This window comes from Phalacrocorax carbo, chromosome 1 (assembly GCF_963921805.1).
Source record: "Phalacrocorax carbo chromosome 1, bPhaCar2.1, whole genome shotgun sequence".
Lineage (NCBI taxonomy): Eukaryota > Metazoa > Chordata > Aves > Suliformes > Phalacrocoracidae > Phalacrocorax > Phalacrocorax carbo.
The window spans coordinates 137,771,428-137,787,323 of NC_087513.1; the positions used below are offsets into that span (position 1 = coordinate 137,771,428).

Below are 15,896 nucleotides of genomic sequence, written 5' to 3' on the forward strand. Positions count from 1 at the left end.
TGAATTCTTCTACCTTTAGCTCATTTCCAGCACATCTTTTTATTTCACAGAATGGTAGGGGTTGAAAGGGACCTCTGGAGATCACCCTGTCCAACCCCACTGCTTGAGCAGGGACACCCAGAGCAGGGGGCACAGGAATGTGTCCAGGCAGGTTTTGAATGTCTCCAGGTAAGGAGACTCCACACCCTCCCTGGGCAGCCTGTGCCACTGCTCTGGCACCCTCACAGGAAAGAAGTTTTTCCTCATATTCAGGTGGAACTTCCTGTGTTCCAGCTTGCGCCCATCGCCCCTTGGCCTGTCATTGGGCACCACTGAAAAGAGCCTAGTCCCATCATCCAGTCACCCACCCTTTAGATATTTATAGGTATTGATGAAATCCCCCCTCAGTCTTCTCTTCTCCAGGCTGAACAAAACCAGGTCTCTCAGCCTTTCCTCATAAGGGAGGTGCTCCAGCCCCCTGATCATCTTGGTAGAGCGGAGAGCCGCTGGCCTTGCTCAAGCAGTTCCGCATCCTTCTTAAACTGGGGGGTCCAAAACTGGACACAGTACTCCAAATGTGGTCTCTTCCAAACAAAAGGGCCTTCTCATTTCATAAATCTTCACACACTCATTACCAGATGCTGACCAACTCAAAATTTCAGTCTCTATTTGACAAAACAGATTGGATGTTATCAGTTTCCTACCAGAAAGATGAGCTCCTCTAGAACTCCCCAACTCTCTCCCCAATACGTCCAAACACTTTGAGCTTCAGGTATGAGTACAGCTCCTCCACACTGTACCTCCATATTAGTTAAATATCATCCATTCCATACGGATAGTAAATACACTCCATATTTGTTAATCTTGTCATCTTACATCAAAACATCAAATCACTGAATGGTAGACTTACATGCAAGCTGTAGAGCATGGCCGCAGCGCGCATCAAGATATATACATGACAACTTCTGAAGGAGCTTTAGATATTACGGGCTTGCACAGATCAAAAGAAAAAGACATCACTTTGCTATTCCTCATCACTATCTTTAAAAGTGAGTAGTGCTGTGAAATAATGAACAGAAGAGCACGTTAATAAAAATAACATCTAAAAATCACCTGGAGATCTGGAATAGGGAAACAGGAGAAAAATGCTGCTATTCAGTTCAGAACGAGGATGTTCAGGAACAGCTCAACAGAGTATTTTTCCAGCGACTACAACTGGGGCCAATAACTGCTGGATTTGCTTACAAATTCAGCCAGTGTTTTAGGGACAGGACACAGGACAGGCTTCTGCAAAAGTAGGCAAATATTTAAGCATGTGTTATTATCATACATTATTAGCAGAGACATGGCCCTGTACATCTGGCTTCAAAGCACAGGAGATACTGCGATCTGCATCCACTGCTTTCCTCATCGCAGATGTGCACACAGACCACGAGGCTATTTTGGATTGGTGCTTAACGTTGACTAGATAGATTAGAAGTTGCAAAGACAGGAAGGACTTGGGATTTAAAGCAATGAGAAGGAAACAGAAACACAAATGAAAAGCAACACGAGATATTACTTGGGAAGATGCAAGATATAACAAGTTCGGTACAAAAAAAAATTAGTAATAAGGAAGGAAGGGAAGGAAGGGGGCAAGTGGACTAAGTCATAAATGAAGCAGAAGATATTATGGGCAGGCAAGCTACGTTGTAGAATTTAAAAAAAAACAAAAGCATCAGAAAATGTATTATGCAAAAAAATGTATAACCTCGATAAATTTAGGAGGACCTGGACTCCTGAATCTTCTGGTTAAATGAAGGGGGGTCTCTAAAAAGCAAAAACTTGAAGAACTAACTTTTGAGTAAAGACTGGGAGATAAATCTGTACAGGTGAAAAATGGCAAAGTGGGGTTATAGTTTAAAAATACCTAAAGGAGGAATCTGCACAGCAGAAAAAGGAAGACATTTTCTATCACATATGAAAACTCAAGAAGGAATATAAAGGGAAGGATTTTTTTGTTTAATGGAAAATACTGAGTAAACAGCAGGAAAGGCTTTTTGGAGGGGTACAACTCTTGGCCTGTGAAAAAAAACTGCCGGGGAGAATACTGCACAGCTACTGCTGGACAAAATAACAGAAAATGCACTGTTGGGAACAGTCCTGTATTGGCAAGGAGGAATGCCTCAAATAGCGTAAAAGACCACTTCTCAGTCTGCCTACACTGTGCATCCTGTAACTAAGATATATTACCTGAAAATCTGTGCTCCCTTTTTAATATAACGCTAATGTACTTTATTACTGATTTTAACAGGCTTTAATAGGAGGAAGCATATATTCAATTATTTTATTACATGCTTTGAATATAAATGGTAAGCATCTGCTCTCTAGTTTACTCCTTCCGTCCTCGCCCTCTCATAAAAAAAAAGTGCCAGCATGTTTTAGAATTCAGAGCAGCCCTCCCCAGCCCAGCCGCTTTCTTGGCTGGTTTGCCGGGATCTATATATCCAATCTAATTATTTTGATTCCCATTTCCAACCCTATCAGTGGTGCAGTGGTGCAAGAAATCAAAATGCCACTCTCCTGAATGTGTTAGAACCTCAAAGCTAACAGCTACTCATTTGCAGAGGCATCACTGTGTGGCCCAAAGCCCCTGTCATCATGCAATTTATGTTCAGCGTTCTGGATGTGACTCGAGAGGGGTTTCCCAGTGCACCAATACTGAGCATTTCATACAACATTTCAGATATGCTACAGCTTGTTGCATCATCTTGTTCTGTCACAGGATAACTGACTAACAAAACCCAGCAACGCTTCAGCTTAGATTTTGTCTCTTTTTAAAGACTTTCTGAAGTCCTTCTTTGTTATTTTTCCCTTTGTTTTCTTAAAAGGGAAAAAACAGGATCACACAAGCTTATCTTCCCTGAAGTGATCAGAAGAAAGAGTCAGCAATACTCCTGCCAAAACACCTACTATCCTCTCAAGTCAGGGGGATCATATGTTGCTCACTAGCTGAATTCCCTTGGGGGTCTTTTCCCTGACTATACGCTTTTCCCCTCTTGAATTACAGTCCTACTTAGATTACTAATGCCTCAGCGCCACCAAAAATATTCCCATTCATTTCCACAGCTTTTACAAATATGATAACATGATTTGTGTTTAAATATAAGCGTCACCGTTTTACTTTTTATTATGAATATCATATGTTTGGCAAGCTGTCTGACCTTCCTTATGATGATGAATGCCGCAGCAAACAATTTGCTGTATCTTTAAAGAAATGGCCAATTCAATTACATTATGCCAGAAGCTTTCAAATCCCTCTCTGCCAAACGTCTTTGCTATATCCTGCCACAGACAGCCCATTTGTATTCCAGCACAGTAGGACACTTGTTTTATTGAAGCATACAGTTCTAGTTAGGTACTATCAACAGAACACTATTTCAGTTCTCCAGCTCTGTGCTCCTTCCCACCCCCTCTGGCCTCGGTTATTAGGATTTTCAATTTTACTGACCAAACGTGTATGCATTACTAATTACATGCATGAAATCCAGTAGTTATCGACTGCTACAACAAAATACATTAGTGACCAATTACAGGAGTTCTTGGCAGCAATGGTTATCATTTTAGTGGATTTAATCATTGCACTTAAACTGAAGCTTGAGATTCCCTTTGAGATTACACCACTAATTGCTTCTGTTTTGCCAGTTACTGCATGAGCTGGTTTGCAAAAAGGATCACTAAAGATGCTTTCTAAATAGTGAAGACCAGCAAACAGATGAAGCCTCCTGTAATGAGGCTACACCACACACCCCCCAAAACCACAGCGTCAGTTCATTCATACCACAATGCCAATCTCCAATAAATATCCCCCTTGTAATACGTTCTTTCCTTCTCATTTATTGTTATTTGGGCAGACAACAGCAATACAGCTGCATTGCTGTTCACATGAATTGTGTGACACACTAGCATTTATTTAAATAGATAGTGAGAATATTACACTTTTTTAAAAAAAAAATTAATTTCCCCCCCTCTTCTGTGTTTCTGTATTTACGGAGAGGATACTACTTGTTATTTTTATTATGACAAAATGTTTGAATGGTCTTAGACCTTCAAAAAAAAACAAACCACAACATGGCTAGGCAAAGTACATGATTTATTACATGCACAATACCACCGTAATAGGCTTCCACTTTCCAGGAATCCCTAAAAACAAACATTCCCCCTCCAAAGGAATTTGTAATATAACATATTGTTCTTTAAGAGCCCACATCTACCTCCAGATCCCCACTAGTGATGAATTATCTGGTTTACAGCCTCATCAAGTACAAGTGTCTATATATTTTAATGCTGAGGCCAACCACAGGACTTTGGTACCTTTCAAATTTAGTGATATACAACTTTCCAAACACTAATGAAAGGCTGTGACACTTGGCTTCAGGCAAAACAAGGAGATATAATTTCATCAGCATTTGAGGTCTGATCAAAATATGCTGCCTTTCAAAGGCAGAGAGCATGGGGGAGGGTTGCAACTACAGTTCTGTTAGCTGTCTGAGAACAAGCTATTATAAAAAATAAAATTGCTTAAATAAATTTGTTTTGTCCTTTTTATTAAAATTTCAGCTACTGGAGCTTCCCATTACTCAAACATCACTTCCTGAACAAAGAACCCCTCTCAAAAGTATAAAGAAAACAAAAATCCTTAACCAAAAATTTCTCATAAGATTAAATGACCTAGAATTGTCTCATCAAACATCAACTTCTTTAGGATTTCAGTAGATGCCAAGTTGACACAACTCTAATTAGAAACTGAATTGATCTGAGAGATACTGTAAAGAGTTTCAAATCCCCAGAGACCTCTAGACTATGAACAGCAGAGCACATGGTATCTTTAAAAACTGTCAGAAACCATATGCTATGATTTACAAAAATAATAACAATCTCCCTGAAATTGACTGCTAAAAGAAGTTGAAGAGCTTTGTCCTACAATATCAACAGGCTGTAGCAACAGCACCAGTTGGCTTCACGTCAGCCTCTAAACTATCATACAGACTCTTACCTGCCGCTGATCCCTGAAGAACATAATACAGTACACAGAGGGTTGCGTCACTGATTACAGAGGGTTGCGTCACTGATACATTTTATCTTGCTTCAAACCCAGGTGTAGATTTGCACAAAACCCGTGGAGCTTTCCAGAACACCAGGCACACGAACTGTAACATGCAGGATGCTTTCAAAAACAAGGCCAGTTCATTTCCATGCTTAACTGAGAAAATCCTGCCCCAGGGCACTCCATTTCAAGGGTGCATGAGAAGATCTGTAGGTGATGCGGTACCTAAAATAACTGGCAAATAATAAACTGGATAACACACCTAAGTTAGAGATCAATCCTATATTAATAAAGGAACAGACTACACAATTTAATTGGATTGTCCCCATCTCTTAGTTCAATAGTTCCTGACTTCTGCCTTCCTCAAACAAGAATTAAGGACAATTTTCGAGTAAAAAGTAACACTGATATGGTATCTTTGTCAGGGTAGAACCTACAAATCCTCAAGCTCAGCAGAATGACCACCTTCCTTTTGTATGGGCAAGTCCCTGTCTCATATACACAAGCACAAAATTTAAACTATAATTCCAAAAAGACTGCAATTGCACCTGGAATTTCTAGTGCCGCCTTCTAAATGAGGAAATGGGAACAAGACAGGAGAAGAAAATACTCCCAAAATGAACAGCTGAGCTTATGTAGCACCCAAAATACAAAGGGTCAGGAAATACCTGTCTTTCATCACTGTCAAAAGCAATAGACTAAAATATGCAGAGTAGGACTGATAACACAGGAAATAAATGAAAACATTTGCTGCGTGTTAGCATAGAAGTTAAAAGAATCAAGGCAAAAACCTTTCTGTTTTTTCAAATCCAGGGTCCCTGCTGGATTTAAAACAGAGCCGTTGAGCCAATTTTCATTTCAAAACATGCCATTATCATTTAAGAATACTGAACTGCTCTCCTTTAATAAACCTTACACCTGTTCGCTAGTCCACTGACCTAATTCCTAAAACCATGTATAATGAGCACGAGTATTACAAGGCACGGTATTTGCAGGAACCAGAACTTCAATGAGAACTACAAATGCACAGGAAGGCGACCAGTTACTTATAATACAGTCTCAGGCATTATTTGTGATTCACTACCTAACTTACAAATCAAAGAACAATGGTAAATGATGCCATGATGCATTTCTGAATGAATTAAGTCTTATGTTTGTATAGCTCACAAAGCCTGGCATGTTTTTACATTACATACTTAATTCTTTTTAATATCAAAAGCAATGAGAGACTTTTTTGTCTACTGCTGTGTTGCAAAGAGATAAACACAGTACATACTATAGCAAAATGAAATACACTTTTTTACACAGTGACATGACAGATATAAATTTATAAGTTCATGCATTCAGTACAAGTATATGATTAAACCACAGCACAGGTTCCGAACAAAATGCACTGATAACAAGTTTAGACCAGATTAAATTGAGAGACTCTCAGCTGATAAGTAGAGTTTGTAAAGTTTAATGTAGATACCAGTAAGGATATTCAACTTATTGAAGCCTTCCAAAACTAAACTTAATTCTTTTAGCATGATAGATGCCAGCAGGAAGAAAGCCTCCAGCTCCGGCAATTGTTTCCGAAAACTCAATTAACTTGCCCATTATTAAAAACATGTTACCAGTAGAAAGAAGTTTCATGCTACACTATACTCACCTGCTCGTTGTTGTTATTATTACATGCATTTCATATATGAATATGTACGAATAAATAGATAAGTTAAAATATACAACAAAGTACCTTTTTGACATGTAAAATAATTTATTATAACCAGAATAATTCTTGGATTGCCAAGAAAGGAAGCTAGGTGGATAACTGAAAAATAGTCTTCCTGCCTTCTCAGGAACCTGGGTAAGTTTGGGACTGGTTGGGGCCCTTCAGACGCCTAGGAATGTTTGCCACATACTCCGTCAAAGCTGATGAAGAAAAGCTGTCCTTGTCCTATTTTAAGGAAAGCTAATCCAACTATTTCAATAGAGGCAAACCCAACTGACACAATAGCTTTTGTCTCAAACAACGTGAAATGAACATTCACCCTTTCCAAGACAACCATATTAGGCCACCACGAGGTTGTCTTCTCAGGCTTCATCCTCTGATGACCTCATACTTAACATGACCTCTTCTTAGGACTTCAGTCCTGCTTAAACTCAGTACCTTCTTATGATCACAAACCAGCAAGACCTAGTTTAACTTTAAGAAACAGAGAGGTCGTTCAAACTCAGAAATTAGTCTCAAGATAAATAACTGAAAAGGCAAAACACCAAAATACCAAGGAATCCTGCATATAATCTGTGTTTAATTTTATGGAGGCTTTAAGGGTAGCAATAAAAAGCAAACCTACCGCAAAGCACTGAAGGCTCTATACAACATTCCCTTTAGCTAGCCCTAGTACCTCTAGTCTTTTTCAATTCAAAAGCCAAGGTATTGTCTCAAGTTACAGATTGCAATTAGGCACGGAGACGCTGAAAATATTTAACAGTTTTAACATTTTCTAAAGCTGATTTCCAACTAAGCATTCACTTACTCAGGTGCAAGAACAGTCAAGCTCCCCAGTTTCCCCCAGATTTTCCCTTCAGGCCAGTTTTATCCTTAGGTACCTGTGTGCAATTAAAAAAAAAATTAATTTATGTAACTCCTTCTAAGTTTATCTCTTGATTATATCAACTATATGGCCCCAAATTGTCCGCAATTTAAAAATACAGATATCCAACTTTTCTAACAGGATTATTTCCCATCAATGTGCTTAACCAGAAACAAACTCAAAGCTTTTTTTTTCCTAAAAAAAACCTGGGTTTTATTTGACCAGTTCTACATATGTATTTTTGTAGACTCAGCACAACCTTATATGAAAGAGTTTCTGTGAGAAACCTAATGTAAATTCAACCTAGTAGAAGGTGGAATTGCATGATTTAGGTATATTTCACCACTTGTCTTCAGGAGTACAGACAGACAGCAATACAGTTAAGGCTTTGTTAGCCACAGATTTAAGCTACCTTAAAACTGGTAACATGTGACAAGAAAATCCTACATAGTCAATTACCACTTTAAAAATTGAGAGAAGGTTTGTGTACAGGTGCACTGTCACTTAGTTAAGGAGGAGCTCAAAAAATAAAGTTATTCTACTTTCTCCTGGCACTAGTATGAATTAAAGAAACATTTTCAAAATGTGCTATTCAACCATATGGAATCAATTTTTGCAGGCATATGGAGCTCCAATTAAATAAGCGTGGCTTTGCTGACACAAAAGCCCACCTGCACATATTCAAATTTTCCAGAATTAGACCATCTAATTTAGAGTAACCCATCTAACAATAACAGAGTAGAAAAGCAATGAATTTGATATGACACAACCACTGAAACTAGTCTCTTTAAATAGTAATCTCAGCCTTGCTTTTGACCATGGTCAGAATATAACCAGATTAGAAAGAAAACAAAGATTAAATTAGTTCCCCTAAAATGTAATTACATCAGATCAAAAGAAAATTCTTTTTCATCCTCTCCATCATGCAAGGAAATGTATAATTGAAAAAGTAAGCAAGGTATGGTTTTTCAAAGAAGATTTCACCAGAAGCCAATGGAAATTAAAAAACTGACTGTAACTCTGTGTGCTGGGTATGGCTGGGATAGAGTTAACAGGGCGGTGTTTTGGGTTTGTGCTGAAAACAGCGCTGATAACACAGGGATGTTTTTGTTACTGCCGAGCAGTGCTTACACAGAGCCAAGGCCCTTCCTGCTCCTCACCCCACCCCACCAGCCAGTGGGCTGGGGGTGCACAAGGAGCTGGGAGGGGGCACAGCCGGGACAGCTGACCCCAACTGACCAAAGGGATATCCCACACCGTATGGCGTCATGCTCAGCATATAAAGCTGGGGGAAGAACAAGGAGGGGGGGGATGTTCGGAGTGATGGCATTTGTCTTCCCAAATAACTGTTACGCATGATGGAGCCCTGCTTTCCTGGAGATGGCTGAGCACCTGCCTGCCCATGGGAAGGAGTGAAGGAATTCCTTGTTTTGCTTTGGTTGAATGCACGACTTTTGCTTTAGCTATTAAACTGTCTTTATCTCAACCCACGAGTTTTCTCACTTTTACTCTTCTGATTCTCTCCCCTGTCCCACTGTGAGGGGAGTGAATGACTGGCCACGTATGGCTTAGTTGCTGGATGGGCCTAAACCACAACATTGCACTTCCTAGATTTTAAGTTTTCACATTGTGCATCCAGGGTAAATACATGGAAAGTGTCATTTAAAAAAAAAACAAACACACACACAAAACACACACAATGAAAGTCAACAAGCTATATATAAATGCTAACCTCTTCACAATTCCAAAATCTTAAAATAAAAAGGTGTCCAATGAGGTGGAAACTAACAAATTTTTAAGAGAGGACTTCAGAAGCCCTAATTTTTATTTTTAAAGTATTTGGAATGAATCGGGCCCCCTTGTTCATATCAGGTCTGCCTGGCTTTTTATTAGGCGATGACATGCAATGTTTTTCCACAGACCCTGACCTCATTCAGTGAGTGCAGTAGCTAGAAGAAAAGAGTACTGAAAATCTACACATTAACTGAATTACATATAGTCACAGCATAGATAACAACAGATTGCATTACAGTCCCCTGCAAGTTACATCATATGATACCCCTAGACTGTGAACTTAAAGAATGAATCTTTTGAATTCGGAGCATTACAAACTTTAGTGCTCAACCAGAGATTCCTAAAACTCATTTATCAGAGTACCTAGCCTTATATAATACTTTAAACTATTTTGCTGGGGAAGCTGTATTCATCTACCCTAACTGGGTGACGCATCTTTCCTTTCTGGTAGCGCATTACCCCATTCACTACCTGTCTTAAAGACCTCTCTCCTTTGCTGCACAGTCTTTGTACACTTCTGGTCCACACACTTTGGAGATCATGTAATTTAAAACTATATCATAACACATACGTCCAAGGGGGCTCAATTAACATGTTCTAGACAACCTTAATTTCTCACCTTCCCAGCTTTCCAGTGCTTGTTTGTAACTCTAACAACATGCTTCAGGACAGCATTCTGAGCTTGGTTTTATTTCCAGCTCTTTTAAAGACAGTAACCGTTGAAAAGGAGCAGCTCTTGCCCTAGCAATTTTCAGATTTATTCTCAATAACCAACTCCCTATCTTTTCCGTATTTTCTTTCCTGGTTCCTGCACAGTCTTTGTGATTAGTGTGCCATAGCCATGGCTGCTACACTTTGTGCTGAACTCACTTGCAATGATGGGCATTACAGAGATCTCTACAAGGGCTAATGAGCAGGAGCACTTCATTTTGGGATCCCAGAAGGTCTTGGGCAGAAGGCAAACCAAACCAGCATGGCCGTCTGTGCAGAAGTAGAATTTTAGGCACTTAAATTCCTCGCTACTGAAAATCATCAACACCTATATATTGAGAGGTCAAGGCAGCTGTACAAAGGCTTTGTGGACTGCAGGTACTTCAGCCTTGATTAACACCATCTACACTTTTAATTTTTTTAAAAAAGTCACTACACAAAGAACCCAAAGTTAGATGGAATCTAGATTTCAATCTAAATTCATTCTACATTTCAGTTAATACAGAGTTACTAGTACTTCTTTAAGGCATTCTTTCTGAAGACAAAACAGGCCTTGATTCAGTTGAGTCAGTTATTAAGTACTGGGGGGAGGGAGGACAAACGGTTTTTAATTAAGAACAGGGTTTTCTTGGCATTATTTACCAAGGATAAGTGTGCTTATCTTTACTCCACTGGAAGAAAGTAGATGACATACCTTCTCCTATTTTTGCCAGAAAGTAGGACCAACCAAAGACATCACCTGTCTTGTCTCAAACAGATGTGGCCCCCCCTCCCTTTTTCTTTTCTTTTTTTTTTTTTGGGGGGGGGGGGGGGGGGCGCAGTGGGGGCAAAGGCTTCAGGTTCAGGGGGTTAAGGCTGAATTTTAGATGATTTTATACAGCTGGGAGAGGTTGATTCCCCCAAGATGTAAAATAATAAAGCAAATTAAAAGACATTTAATTTATTGTATAAGTCCTATTTTTAGGATAGTTTCAATATTTGGCATGGTAACAATACAGTTTGTATCAACAGAATATGAACTAAATCAATATAAACAGAAGTCAAAGTTATGTAATAAATTAAAAAATGATAATAATTAAGAACAATCTTCCTACCTTTGAATACACAAAAGTAGTTCTTTGAATTACCTCATGACATCACCCTTATTTGTAACAGGCATCTTTTGAAACAAAGAGTTAACACAAACCTTAATATAGATTAGGTGATCTCAACTTCTTGGTATCAATCAAAACTAATAGCTAGCCGTAGGATTGTTCCTAACATGGATTTACAGATCAGCATCCTAAACCTGTCAGCTCTCCCAGTAATCTGCCCTTCCACCTAATTTTTTCTTTTCCCGTATTTTATACGTTCTCCTATCTCACACAACTCCTCCTCTTTCATTCATCTCCCTGCGTTTGTTCCTTCCTCTTCCCCATAATTTCCCTACTGAAATACAACCGAATTTTCAAATAATGAAGAATGCAGTCGCCTTTCTGTACATTATAATCAGTACTTTGGGGGCACAACCCACACGTGCTGCAAATGTTGCAGCAGCTTTTCCTTAGCTTCAATACAATTCATGACTGGTGTATCACACATGTGAATGTAAAAGAAAATTCTGAATTGATCTTTCACATTATGCTTGCAATTAGCTTCCTAAGATTTATAATCTTGTTTGGTGTAACCTGTATGTTGATTGCCCAGAAGACAGTTCTGGAAAAATGAAAATCTAGAAGGGTCAGTCTAGATTTAAAACCAGCTCCGTTGCTAACTGTTGTTCTCAGCTTATTCTCAGTATTATTCTCTCTTCTTCCAGCCCCACCTCATTCAAATACACACAATGTCACATTTCATGGCATGCTTAACATGCCATTTTGCTTCACGTGCTGGAAAAATTTCTCTGTGGTTCTTTCCCAAGGACAGCATCTGCACTATTTCTAAATAGTGCAAAAAGTCATATAGCTTTTCTTCATTTTCTTTCTTCTGAGCCACTATGCTTCCCCCTTCTCATGCTGATAGAACAGTAGTCAGTCATATCACCCATTTCCTAAACAGAGCAGCAGATCCAGGCTCCTCTTCCATCAAATACAAGCCCATTCCTTCAGGGTGACAAGAGAGGGCTCAGTTCTCTCTTGTCTACAGTTGTGCTCTGCTGCCGTCCAAAATCCTACTCCTCCCAAACAACTAATGGGGTCTGTTCCTGAATCCCTCAATGTGCCACGCACTGAAATAGTCAGGCGGCTGACCAGTGAGTGTGCGTGTTTGCAGGCATCTCAGAGAGAGGGAGCAAGTGCTCACTCAGAAGGGGAAGAGAGGCAGCCTCTCTTCAGGCTGAAATTTTCACATGCAGCCTGGGAAATTAAGCTCTAGGATTCTCACAGCCTGTAATAAAATATGTGCAACTGAATCGCTTTCTTGATTTAAAAACCTCAACCTCCACTGAAATGATGTTGATTCAGTGAAGAAAGCACGTATCTCTCCTATCCTGCTACTCTATCACTGCGTGGCCATTCAATAACAGCATACCTTACTTAATGAGTACAGATGAATGATTCAGTGCTAGGTGTCTGCTAAAGAGGAATTTCTGATACATCTTGATTCTTCCAATATCGAAACTAAAAAGAAAAAGTAACTCTCTAATTTATCCAAAATAAAGACAGCAGACTGAAGTTACTCTTCATATTTAAATAACAAATGATGGATAATATTTATGCACACTACAACAAGGCAGCCTTTCAACAAAGGTTTTGTGTATCCAATAAATACAATTCAAGTATAAATGCAATATCATCAATGAATGTACTATTTACAAATAAATCACTCATGCCTCTGTTGAGCCACGCTGTGTTAAGTACACTTTAATGCTAAAAGTAGTATTTAATTATCTTTATTTGACCCCAAATCCAACAGGGAAATAAAAATGTTCAAAATACCTGGAACTTGCTGATAAGCACTCAACATTAAAAGGTACCTATCAGGATAATATAAGATGGTATTTATTCTTATTTCTTCTGAAGAGGTCTCAAACAGTTACACCAATATATTTAATGTTGTACTATCTCTTGTTCTTCAATTTGGTATACAGCCTGCTGGTGTTAAAGGTAGAATAAGGTTTGGGGATCAGTATGGCCTGACCCTGCAAATCCCCCACTGTCACATCCCATGGAGGAAGCAGGGCTGATAATATGAATCATGCCCTTGGAACTAGGCTTCAAAACTTAAATAATCCAATGGCTGTAGCTCATACAGAAGCTGATTATCACTGGTGATCCTAGGAATTTCTCAGGAATTGGCACTCTCAGTCTCTCCTGTTCATCAGCATGGTCGCATTTGTTTGCTAGTTAGAGTAACAGTAACATATCTGTAACTATTAGAAGAATTTTAAAAAACAAAAAACAAAAAACACCAAACAAACCAACCCACTGGTAAACTGACCAAAACGACATAAAATGAATGTCAGTATTTGCCACCACTCACTTTAGGGAACCCTTCTCCTCTGTTTATTTTCTCTTTCTGCTCACAAGCTCCTGCCACCCCTCTCACCGCTGTGTTTACATTCTAGTTTCCATCACCAGTGACATGAAAAAGATGCTTCGTTCAACCACACATACCTCCTTGCCAGAAAGGTCAAGAGAATCATTTACAAATGAAGGTCCATCATTTTCCCCCACAAATTACCCGTATGAAGCCAAGAATTGCCCGATCCTGTGATATCGGCTGCATTCAACAGCTGCACCTCATCACGTCAACAAGTGCCTGTGCCTCCCCAGGACCCGCATGACTGAAGGAAAAAAATGATTCTTGCCATCTAATGGATTCCCAGCACGGAAAATTTACCAGTGAAATGGTGACAGAATCATACGCTGCAGTAGTTCAAATCTTCCATGAACGGGTCTGGAGTGTGGGGGTTTTCTGGCAATGAATAGTTTTTTGGCTTAACAACCTGCATCCAAAAGAAGCCCAGCTCACCCCAAAACATCTTTCTTACTAGGATAAGAGGATTTTAGTGTTATGGCTATAGCGATTATAGTCTGGCTGATGCTAGTTAACTTGCTCACACAGACAAGTCCTAGAACTTTTCAGCAAACAAGTGATCTGGGTTTATATTTTGTGCAGCCTAAAGCAAATATAATTAACATTTCTTTGATCCTTGAGCTTCACACTTCAGAGAGCTGCGGGAGAGCGGAAGTGCTTGAGGCCTGGTAGTTTCAGGAACCATTAATTATAGGAACCCATCATGAAGGGCATTGCTAGAAATCCGCTTCAGACCATCTGAAAGTATCAGAGATAATCTGATGGTTTAAATATAAACAGCACAGTTGCTGTCACACAGTTGTCTACGAAAGACAAGATCTCAGTGCCTTTTTTTTTTCTCCAGACTGACGATCTGTAAGGTGTTGAACAGGAAAGAAATTCACCACAGTATAAGCCTCTTCCATGAAAATGTATTCCCTAGCATGTTTTTTGTGTTTGATCTTAAAATAAATTATAAATCACATCCATTTTTTAACTGGCTACTATTCTATAAATATTATGGCTAAAATTTTCAAAAGACTGGCTATCAAATTTAGTCAGCAAAGTCAAAGTACATGCTTGTGAACTCATTTTTGAAACAGAATTCATCCTAAGTGGCAGTTACAGTCTTTTTATTGGAAAAAAAAGCGATATTCAACTGGCCCTAATTATTAAAATCAATGAGCTACACTATTTGTCTCCTTTTCAAATAACATGTATAAAATCACATGGCAAGTTACTGGAGGAAGCAGGAATAGTACCTGACTTAGTTCACTTTCTTAAGAGTTCTCCATTGCCTAACAATGTATTTTATAAACATTCAGGTTTATATTATAGTGATTCCCTATAAGAATCAATTTTTTATTATGACAATAGTCACCTAAGGCACAGAGCCCTTTTCACAGTCAGACAAACGTCCAGTGGCACAACATGGCCTGAGCCTAACAAACCCAATAATCTAAGCAGCTAGATTTTACTTTTTAATCTGGTCCTTCAGCAGAACACTGAAAAGAAACTTTCTCCTTAAATCCTGTCCAGAATAAAATCTAGCAAGCTGTAGCCTATCCTTTACCAGCTGCTTTTTTCACTTACTAATTTAAGAACAACACTTCTTCCTGTTGCACGCTTACCAGGAAGCAGCTATGCCATGAACGTGTTATAAACACTACGTATCTCTCAGGCTGCACGACCTTCTGAAAAAACAAGACAACCCAATGGAAGCACTGTGCTTTATCATCCTCTACTTCCTGACCACATTCTGGTTACTTAATTCAACACCAAAGTTAGAGCCTGTGAAAGAATTTCACATCTCATTTTCCTTCCATATTTCCCCTTCCAGTCTGAGGTCTTTGATGACATGCTGATTTCCCTGGAAGTCCACTTTCTCGCAGAAATGCTGCAAATGCAAAGGCAGACAGATAACCAGACTGCAAGGCACCACTGAAAACAATCCTTCTGGGGCGCAGGAGAAGACAAATACATATATTCTTCAGACAGCTTGACAGAAAAACTTCACACTGAACAGCAATGTTTGAGTAGCAGAAAGAATGCAACACCTCATCTGGATCACCAACATGGCATTTCAATGTGTGCCTCTGCATAGTTCAGAGACATGGGATGGTCCCTTTGGGATGGATGTGCAATTGCAGGCAACCACGCAATGAATGTTCAGCTCTGATATTTCCACAGTATACCCGCCCCGTGTCTCCTGAACACCACAAAAGGCTTCCCAATACCCTACAAAAGGCAAAAAA

At 39.3% G+C, this 15,896-nt stretch overlaps 1 protein-coding gene across 2 annotated transcripts in view; it reads right to left on the reverse strand.

Moving 5' to 3' along the window:
* TBL1X (transducin beta like 1 X-linked) overlaps positions 1–15,896 on the reverse strand; it is a 200,575-nt gene that overhangs the window by 135,078 nt on the left and 49,601 nt on the right. Inside the window, exon 2 of one of the 2 annotated variants that reach the window (XM_064437184.1) lies at positions 7,585–7,657. The exons of the other annotated variant lie outside the window; for it this stretch is intronic. The gene's annotated coding sequence lies outside the window, so the exon portion shown is untranslated. The remainder of the gene's footprint in view (positions 1–7,584; positions 7,658–15,896) is intronic. 2 annotated transcript variants of the gene reach the window in all.